At 42.7% G+C, this 10,547-nt stretch overlaps 1 pseudogene; it reads left to right on the top strand.

Moving 5' to 3' along the window:
• The first annotated feature begins 1,493 nt into the window (after positions 1–1,493).
• On the top strand, positions 1,494–3,322 carry LOC106633892 (large ribosomal subunit protein eL33-like; annotated as a pseudogene).
• The last annotated feature ends 7,225 nt before the right edge of the window (positions 3,323–10,547 follow it).

A 10,547-nucleotide genomic window follows, 5' to 3' on the forward strand; every position in this document is an offset into this window, starting at 1 on the left:
CGCGGTGGCTCACGCCTGTAATCCCAGCACCTTGGGAGGCTGAGGCGGGCAGATCACCTGAGGTCAGGAGTTCGAGACCAGCCTGGCCGACATGGCGAAACCTTGTCTCTACCGAAAATACAAAAATTATCCTGTCACTGTGGCACGCGCCTGTAATCCCAGCTACCCAGGAGGCTGAGGCAGGAGAACCGCTTGAACCCGGGAGGCAGAGGTTGCAGTGAGCTGAGATCGCGCCATTGCACTCCAGACTGAACAACAGACAGCGAAAAAAAAAAAAAAAAAAAGGAATCATCTGTATTACAATTGGTTTTTCCCTTTTCAACAAGTCTGCCATTTGGCCCCTGGCCCTGTCAGCACATCTGCTTGGTGGATGTCACGCTAACCTGATGTCTCTCTGTAGGATAACCAGACATAATTTTCCGAAGCTCCTTCTAATGCCAGCCTTTTTGCTCTCTGTTAAGTGGTGGCAATCTAGGCTTGCATTCTCTGGCTAACATGGTTTGCAGAAGACTAACCCTCAGCTGAACCAAAGGTACCCAGCCACTCATCCTGGTCTGGCATTTTTACTTCTGCCTAGACAGAAGAGGTGAGACTTGAACTCTCCAGTGTGGACAAATCAGTCGTTTTGAGACTTTCTGAGTCAGTTTAGGATAAATGCATCCCTGGGGCTTACCACAACCACTCTTGTTCACTGCCAGAGAAAAAAGGGCTCCTACCACCTTAAAATTAGACACTCACACAGGCGCGTATTCACAGGCTTGGCTATCTTAGCACTGAACTGCAAAACAGACATACACGACATTTCCTCACTACGGGTAAGACTTCCTTCCTTCCTTCCTTCCTTCCTTCCTTCCTTCCTTCCTTCCTTCCTTCCTCCCTCCCTCCCTTCCTCCCTTCCTCCCTTCCTTCTTCTCTCCCTCCTTCCCTCCCTCCCTTCCTCCTTCTCTCCCTCCATTCCTCCCTCTTTTCCTCCCTTCCTCCCTGTCTTCCTCCCTTCCTCCATCTCTTCCTCTCTTCCTCCCTTCCTCCCTCTCTTCCTCCTTTCCTCCCTCTCTTCCTCCCTTCCTCCCTCCCTCCCTTCCTTTTTTTCTTTCTTTCTTCCCTTTTTTGAGAAGGAGTCTCACTTTGTTGCTCAGGCTAGAGCGCAGTGGTGCAATCTTGGCTCACTGCAACCTCCGCCTCCCAGGTTTAAGCGATTCTCCTGCCTTAGCCTGCCAAGTAGCTGAGACTACAGGCACCCACAACCACACCTGGCTAATTTTTGTATTTTTAGTAGAGACGGGGTTTCACCATATTGGCCAGGCTGGTTTCGAACTCCTGACCTCAGGTGATCTGCCTGCCTTGGCCTCCCAAAGTGCTGGGATTACAGGTATGAGCCACTGTGCCCAGTCAGTTTTTCGTAATTTTAGTAGAGATGGGGTTTCACCCTCTTGGCCAGGCTGGTCTCGAACTCCTGGCCTCAGATGATCCACCTGCCTCGGCCTCCCAAAATGCTGGGATTACAAAGAGGTACTTTCTTGCTGACCCTGGAGACCCACCAGAATCTGGTCCTCCCAATGCCATGATCAGCAGAATCGCTTATAAGGCTTTTAAAAAAGAGCATTCTGGTTCTAGTGAACATGATGTTCTCTTGTCTACTTGGCATCTGTTTAAAAACAGTTCTCCCTTCTTCTGCTGGCAACAGGATACTTATTTCTTGGGGAAACTCATTTTGTCTGATTTAGGTGGAGTCGGTACCGATATCTCTACCACAGGCATGTACACATGGCTCAGGTCTTACCTATCAGAGAGCTATATTCTTCTGCCTACTGATTGGCTCAAAGATGGGCATGTGACCCAAGCTGGACCAATCATATATCTCTCAGAGACTTCTGCTGAAACTACCAGGAAAAAGGTATGCCCAATCTTTGAAGATAATGAATGTAAAGACAAGGCAATAATGGAGCTGCTGTGGACAATTATTTCATCATGTGCAGAGCCCATGAATGGAATCAACGGGGCTTATCATGATAAGAGAGCCAGGAGAGGGAGGGGAGAGACGGAATCCTGAAGGCAGCATTTGATTCCCTGGATCTAGCCAGGTCTACCTTGAGCCTTCAGTTTTGTGAACTAGTAAGTCCTCCTTCCTTTTTTTTTTTTCTTTTTATAGCTTAAGTTAATTTCATTTGAGTTTCTGTCATCTTAGAACAAAACAGTTTGTATTAACACACTATTCTCATGAACACCCTGGGTCACTGGATCAGATATGATGACTTTTAAACTTTAGAATACATACAATTTAAACAGAGGACAGAGTGCGGTGACTCACACCTGTAATCCCGGTACTTTGAGAGGTGGAGGTGGGCAGATCACTTGAGGCCAGGAATTCAAGACCAGCTTGGCCAACATGGTGAAAACCCTTCTCTACTAAAAATACAAAAAAAATTAGCCGGACATGGTGGATCACAACTGTAGTCCCAGCTACTGGGGAGGGTGAGGCAGGAGAATCACTTGAATCCGGGAGGTGGAGGTTGCAGTGAGCCGAGATCGCACCACTGCACTCCACCCTGGGTGACAGAGCAAGACTTTGTTTCCAAAAAAAAAAAAAAAAAAAAAAAAAAAAAATTAAAAAAATAAACAGAGGGCATTTTAAAATGCTGATTTCTGGGTCTTTCCCAGAAATTCTGATTTAGAAGCACAGAGTCCAGGAATCTTCATTTAGCAAGCGTTCCAGATGATTCTGTTGTAAGATCACACTTTGAAAATCACAGAATTAGAGCATCCTCCTAGGCCACAACTTCATAATGAAGAAAGGTGGCTAATTGTTGTGTGCCTTCTATGAGCCACACCCCTTGGCTATGCTATCTACTTACCTCATTTAATCCCCAGAACAAGAGGTCCCCAAAAAGAATTAGATATCTCCTTTTAGAGGAGCGAAGCACCTGCTGCTGAAATTTGGGGGCAAATAACTGGAGTAGGCCTGCGGGGAACAGGACTTGTTAAAAGAACTATGTCTGGAAGGCTGTGGTCCAAGGCCATTTTTGCCGGCTGTAAGTGAGGTCTCCAGGACTAAAGGGAGGACACAGCTCTTCTTAAAACTGAAGGCGTTTATGCCCTAGATGAAACAGAATTCTATTTGGGCAAGAGATGCACTTATGTATACAAAGCAAAGAACAACACAGTGACTCCTGGAGGCAAACCAAACAAAACCAGAGTAATCTGGGGAAAGGTAACTTGGGCCCACGGAAACACTGGCATGGTTCATGCCAAATTCTGATGCAATCTTCCTGCTAAGGCTATTGGACACAGAATCTGAGTGATGCTGTACCCCTCAATAAACTAATGAAAAGTCAATAGATAAATGTGGATTTGTGCCCTTGTTAAAAAAAAATATATCTCCCTTTAGATTTGCACAATGATTTTGGGTCAAAGTACAGCAGCAATTCTATTCTTAACATGGACAGATAGAGGCAAGAAATAAAAGAATCCACCACATCTTCATTGATTTTTCATTTCCAGATGTTAATAATTCCAAGGGTAAATGTAGCTAGGAGAACTTAATTATTTTCTTAAATAAAACCTACTTGTCTTATACATGTGAGCAAGAGAAGGTAATGTATGTTTCAGTAAAAAGAATCATTAGTAGGTTACAGAGTTTGAGTAGTAAATGCTATAGTTCAAGTTGTGAGAAACTGTCATTACATCACCCTGATTGGAATCATCCTGTTTTGTGAAAATGTGGAGCTAGACCTTTCCACAGCTGGTCTTGGATCAACAGTCTTTGGGCTTTTTGTTTCTGGTTTCAGTTTATGAGAATAATTGCCTGTGGCTGGGTGCAGCGGCTCAAGCCTGTAATCCCAGCACATTGGCAGGCTGAGGTGGACAGATCACTTGAGTCCAGCCTGGCCAACATGGTGAAACCCTGTCTCAACAAAAAATACAAGAATTAGCTGGGTGTGCTGGTGCGTGCCTGTAGTCCCAGCTACTCAGGAGGCTGTGGCAGGAGGATTGCTTGGGCCTGGGAGGCAGAGGTTGCAGTGAGCTGAGATTGAGCCACTGCATTCCAGCCTGGGCAATAGAACCAGACCCCATCCCAAAATGGAGTTCTTCCGAAGAAGGCCCTGAGATGAGGATTTACATGCAGTTGATTTTTTTTTTTTTTTTTTGAGACATAGTTTTGTTCTCGTTGCCCAGGCTGGAGTGCAATGGCACAGTCTCGGCTCACTGCAACCTCCGCCTCCTGGGTTCAAGTGATTCTCCTGCTTCAGCCTTCCAAGTAGCTGGGATTACAGGCACATGCCACCATGCCTGGCTAATTTTTTTGTATTTTCTATAGAGACAGGGTTTCACCATGTTGGCCAGGCTGGTCTCAAACTTCTGACCTCAGGTGATCCGCCTGCCTTGGCCCCCCAAAGTGTTGGGATTACAGGCATGAGCCACTGTGCCTGGCCACAGTTGATTTATTAAGGCAGCATTTATCGGAGAAATCCATAAGGGAAAGACAAGAAGCCAAGTGTCTTAGTTTGCATTGCTATAAAGGAATACCCAAGGCTGGATAATTTATAAAGAAAACAAGTTTATTTGGCTCATGGCTTTGCAGGCTGTACAAGAAGCACAGTGCCAGCATCTGCTTCTGATGACGGCTTCAGGGAGCTTCTTCTCATGGGGAAAAGTGAAGGGGAGCAGGCATCACATGGTGAGAGGAAGGAGGGAAGAGAGAGAGGAGGCAGGTGCCGGGCTCTTTTAACAATCAGATCTTGCAGGAACTAATAGAGCAAGAAGTCACTCCTTACCGTGAAGATGGCATCAAGCCATTTATGAGCAATCTGCCCCCATGACCCAAACACCCCCCATCAGGCCCCATCTCCAACTCTGGGGATAACATTTCTTTTTTTTCTTTCTTTTTTCTTTTTTTTTGAGATGATTTCTCACTCTGTTGCCCAGGCTGGAGTGCAGTGGCATGATCTCAGCCTCCCAAGTAGCTGGGATTACAGGTGCCCACCACCTCTCCTGGCTAATTTTTTATATCTTTAATAGAGACGGGGTTTCACTATGTTGGTCAGGCTGGTCTCCATCTCCTGACCTCAGGCAATCCACCCACCTTGGCCTCCCAAAGTGCTGGGATTACAGGCATGAGCCACCACGCCCAGCCCAGTTTTAGCCCATTTTCTACTGCTATAACAGAATACTACAGACTAGGTAATTTATAAACAGAAGTTTATTTGGCTCAGCGTTTTAGAGGCTGGGAAGTCCAAGAGCATGGTGCTAGCATTGGCGAGGGTTATCCCTTAGCAGAAGGGCAAGAAAGATGAACTCATCCTTTTTATCAGAAACTCACTCCTGTGATAACTAAGTCACTCTCTCAATAACAACATTCACCCCTTTATGAGGGCAGAGACCTTATGGCCTAATCATTTCTTAAAGGTCTCACCTCTTAACACTGTTAGAGTGGCAATTAAATTTCAACATGAGGTGTAGAGGGAAATTTCAAACCATAGCAAAACCTTACCAGATGTATGGTTTGCAAATATTTTCTCTCATTTTGTAGATTTTCTCTTTATTCTCTTAATTATTTCCTTAGCTGTGCAGAAGCTTCATAGTTTGATGTAATTTCATTTGTCTACTTTTACTTTTGTTGCCTGTGCTTTTGGATTTATCTCCAAAGGACCATTACCCAGACCAATGTCATGGAGTTTTCCCCTATATTTTCTTCCAGTGGATATAAAATTTTAAGTCTTCCTTTCAAGTCTTTAATCCATTTTGAGTTGATTTTAGTATATGGTATTAAATAAGAGTCTAATTCATTCTTCTGCATGCGAATATCCCATTTCCCCAACAGCATTTGTTGAAAAGACTGTTCTTTCCCTTATTGTGTGTTCTTGGAACCTTTGTCAGAAAACAATTGACTGTGTAAAAACATGGAACCAACTCAAATGACCATCAATCAACAAGTGGATAAAGAAACTGTGGTGTGTGTGTGTGTGTGTGTGTATACATACATATATATATATATGGGCTTTGGGGACTCAGGGGGAAAGGGTGGGAAGGGTGGGAAGGGGGTGAGGGATAAAAGACCACAAATTGGGTTCAGTGTATACTACTTGGGTGATAGGTGGACCAAAATCTCACAAATCATCACAAAAGAACTTACTCATGTAACCAAATGCCACCTGTTCCTCAATAACCTACAGAAATAAAAAATTTAAAAAATTGGTTGGCTGTAAATTTGTGAATTTATTTCTGGGCTCTCTATTCTGTTTCATTGAGCTATGTGTCTGTTTTTATCCTAGTACTATGATGGTTTTTTTAAAAATCCATGCTGTTTGATTACTATAACTTTGTAGTATATTTTGAAGTCAGGTAGTGAGATGCCTCCAGTTTTGTTCCTTTTGCTCAAGCTTGCTTTGGCTATTCAGGATCTTTTGTAGTTCCATACAAATTTTAGAATTGTTTTTTCTATCTCTGTGAAAAATATCATTGATATTTTGATAGAGATTGCACTGAATCTGCAGATCACTTTGTGTAGTATAGACATTTCAACAACATTAATTATTCCCATCCATGCACATAGGGCATCTTTCCATTTATTTGTGCCTTCCTTAATTTGTTTCATCAATGTTTTATATTGTTCAGCATATAACAGGCCTTTTGTCTCTTTGGTTAAATTTATCCCTAAGTATGACGTTTTATTTTTTGTAGCTATCATAAATGGTATTGTTTTCTTGATTTCTTTTTTGTACAGTTTACTGTTAGTGTATGGAAGTGCTATTTATTTTTGTATGTTGGTTTTATATCCTGCAACTTTACTACATTTATTAGTTACATCAGTTTTTTTTTTTTTTTTTGGTGGCATCTTTAAAGGTTTCTATGTATAAGGTCATCTTGTCCACAAACAAAGACAGTTTAAATTCTTCTTAAATTTAGGTGTCATTTATTTATTTCCCTTGCCTAATTGCTATGGCTAGGACTTAAAGGACTATGCTGATTAGAAGTAGTGACAGTGGCCATCCTTGTTTTGTTCCTGATGTTGGAAGAATAGCTTTCAGCTTTTAACCATTGATGTGAAAATTTTCACCAGTGATGTTAGCTATGGGTTGTCATATATGGCCTTTATTGTCTTGAGGTACATTTATTCTCTACCTAATATGTTGAGGACTTTCTATCAGGAAAGGATGTTGAATTTTGTAAAGTACTTTTTCTGCATCTGTTAAGACAATCCTATGGGTTTTGTCCTTTGTTTTGTTAACAAGCTCAGTAATTTTAAAGTGCATAATTTATTGGCTTGTAGCACATTGACAATGGTGCACAACCAACATCACTATCTCATTCCAAAACTTTAAAAATCCCACCCCAAAAGCCAGTCATTCATTCATCTTTAGCCGCCTTCGTGTAGTGATGCATGAGCATTCAGTGTTTATTAGGTGCCTCGAGGAGGAACAACATCCATTTTCAATAAAACAAGTGTCCAGCATTGAGAGCAGACGTCTGGTAATCATTCTCTGTGTTGCAGCGTTTCTAAGACTTCAGGTGTTCCTTTCAGCACTCGGAGACTTGCCAAATGCCACTCTTTTTAAAAAATCCCTATTGGCCTGGATAATTTAAAACTGAGTTGGCATCGTGGTAAAAGACAATGTGATTCACTGTTACAGTCTAATCTCACCCTTCTAACTGATTCTTTCACTAAATTCCACCATGTAGCCCATTGTTCATCTACACGAACCACCAACATTCCTTAGCTTCATAGCTTTATTCAAAATGTTCTCTCTTCCTAGAACACCCTTCCTTGGGACATTCTACTCATTTTTCAAGCCCATCGTCAGGGTCACTTCCTCTATGAAATCTTCCCTAATGTTGATCTCTTCTTCCCAAGTAACACCCATCATGCATTGTCTAAACCTCTTTTCTCAGATGATATGCTGTGTTATCAGAATGACTTCCCTGTTTCTGTCTTTCTCTATCTGAATGTGAGCTTCCTGATGGCAGGGACAGTCTTGTTCATCTTTCAACTTTCCCATAGCGCAATAAGTATTTCCTGAATTGAATCATAGAATGTGTTAAAATGAATTTTGATAATATTTAATTAAAATAGCTCCAGTAGTCTCAGGGGAAAAAATTTGATTAGTATTTCTAGAAAAATATACATGTCTTAGGGCTTTTTTGGGTGAAAGAAACGAAAATCTATTCAAACCATCTTAGGTATAAATTGGTTTCTTAAGAAAGATAAAAATCTCAAAAAATCCAAAGCCAAGCTGGAGATCTGGTTCTTTAAAAGGAAAGGAGCTGAGATCATCCCAGGAATTGGCAGCAGTAGGAGCCCATGGACCTTCCCTCGAGTTATTATTTTTTCTTTCAGCTAATATTCATTGTGCACCTACCATGTGCCAGCAATGGTGGCAGGCACTGGGCCTACAGCAGTCACGCAAGGATACTACAATCTCTGCTCTCATATGACTTTCATTCTGGTTCCTAATGTTCATGTAAATTGATTCTCCACCTCCGTGCTCCCTCAGACTCAGTCTTTCCTACTTCAAGTTCCTGAGGGCAATCTTTTTTGTTTATTTATTTTTAATTTTTTATTTCCATAGGTTTTTGGGGAACAGGTAGTATTTGGCTACATGAGTAACCAAATCTCACTTTAGTGGTGATTTGTGAGATTTTGGTGCACCCATCAACTGAGTAGTATGCGGTAAACCCAATTTATAGTCTTTTTTTTTTTTTTTAAGATGGAGTTTTGCTCTTATCGCCCAGGCTGCGTTGCAGTGCAGTGGTGCAATCTTGTCTCACTGCAACTTCCACCTCCTGGGTTCAAGCGATTCTCCCTGCCTAAGCTTCCCGAGTAGCTGGGATTACAGGTGCCTGCCACCATGCCTGGCTAATTTTTGTATTTTTAGTAGAGACGAGGTTTTGTCATGTTGGCCAGGCTGGTCTCAAACTCCTGACCTCAGGTGATCTGCCTGCCTCGGCCTCCCAAAGTGTTGGGATTACAGGCGTGAGCCACCACACCTGGCCAATTTGTAGTCTTTTATCCCTCATCCCCTTCCCGTCCTTTCCTCCTGAGTCCCCAGAGTCCATTGTGTCATTCTTATGCCTTTGCAACCTCATAGCTTAGCTCCCATGTATGAGTGGGAACATATGATATTTGGTTTTCCATTGCTGAGTTACTTCACTTAGAATAATCCAGTTCCATCCAGATTGCTGTGAATGCCATTAACTCATTCCTTTTATGTCTGCGTACTATTCCTATATATATATATGTATATATATCAGTTTCTTTTTGATTTATTTTAAGTTCTGGGATACATATGCAAGATGTGCAGGTTTGTTACATAGGTAAATGTGTGCCATGGTGGTTTGCTGCACCTATCAACCCATTACCTACGTATTAAGCCCAGCATGCATTAGCTATTCTTCTTAATGCTCTCCCCACCCCTAACCCCGCTTCCTTCCCTTGATCCCCCAGTGTGTGTTGTTCATATACCGCAGTTTCTTTATCCACTAGTTGATTTATGGGCATTTGGGCTGGTTCCATATTTTTGCAATTGCAAATTGTGCTGCTATAAACATGTGTGTGCAAGTATCTTTTCTGAATAACGACTTCTTGTCCTCTGGGCAGATAGCCAGTAGTGGGATTACTGGATCAAATGGTAGTTCTACCTGAGGGGAATCTAATTGGCTGTTGGGCAGCATTGTGATCAATTGTCTCCTTCTGGGTCAGCTGTTTGTTATCTCTGGTCATGGGGGCTACAGGAGATGAGAGCTGGGCGAGGGGAGGGCAAAGACTTTTCTCAGAGAGATCAAGAGCTGGGTCAAGCACTCAAGTGTGCCTCATTAAAAAATCATCTTTATTGTACATGATTTGTAAATATTTATGATTCATTTTATGTCCTATAAGGCACCAGATTCCAAAGGCGATGCTAATAAAAGAAAAGCCATTTCATATTATGATAGTAACAGCATATGCTTCTGTGGGAAGCCAGGACAATTGCTGCTTTAATTTGAAAGAAAGTTCTGCCCAAGCAATTAGCTCTATCAGTGAATATTGTAGATCACTTTTGGAGTTGGGACCTTAAAGATCATCTGTTCTGCTGACCTGTTTTCTTTTTTCTTTCGTTCTTCCTTTTTTTTTTTTTTTTTGAGCTGGAGTCTTGCTCTGTCACCCAGGCTGGAGTGCAGTGGCACAATCTCGGCTCACTGCAACCTCCACCTCCCAGGCTCAAGCAATCCTCCCACCTCAGCCTCCCAAGTAGCTGGGACTATAGGCGCCTGCCACCACGCCCAGTTAATTTTTGTATTTTTAGTAGAGAGGAGGTTTTGCCATGTTGGCCAGGCTGGTTCTGAACTCCTGACCTCAAATGATCTGCCCGACTTGACCTCCCCAAGTGTTGGGGTTACAGGTGTGAGCCACTGTGACAGGCCTTTGACCTGTTTTCCAGGTGAAAAAATCTGAGGGCCAGGTGGTGGTGGCTCACGGTTGTAATACTGGCACTTTAAGAGGCTGAGGCGGGAGGATGGCTTGAGCCTAGGGGTTCGAGACCAGCCTGGGAAACATAATGAAACCCTGTCCCTAC

The sequence above is a fragment of the Pan paniscus genome, chromosome 18, assembly GCF_029289425.2.
Source record: "Pan paniscus chromosome 18, NHGRI_mPanPan1-v2.0_pri, whole genome shotgun sequence".
Taxonomy (NCBI): Eukaryota; Metazoa; Chordata; class Mammalia; order Primates; family Hominidae; genus Pan; species Pan paniscus.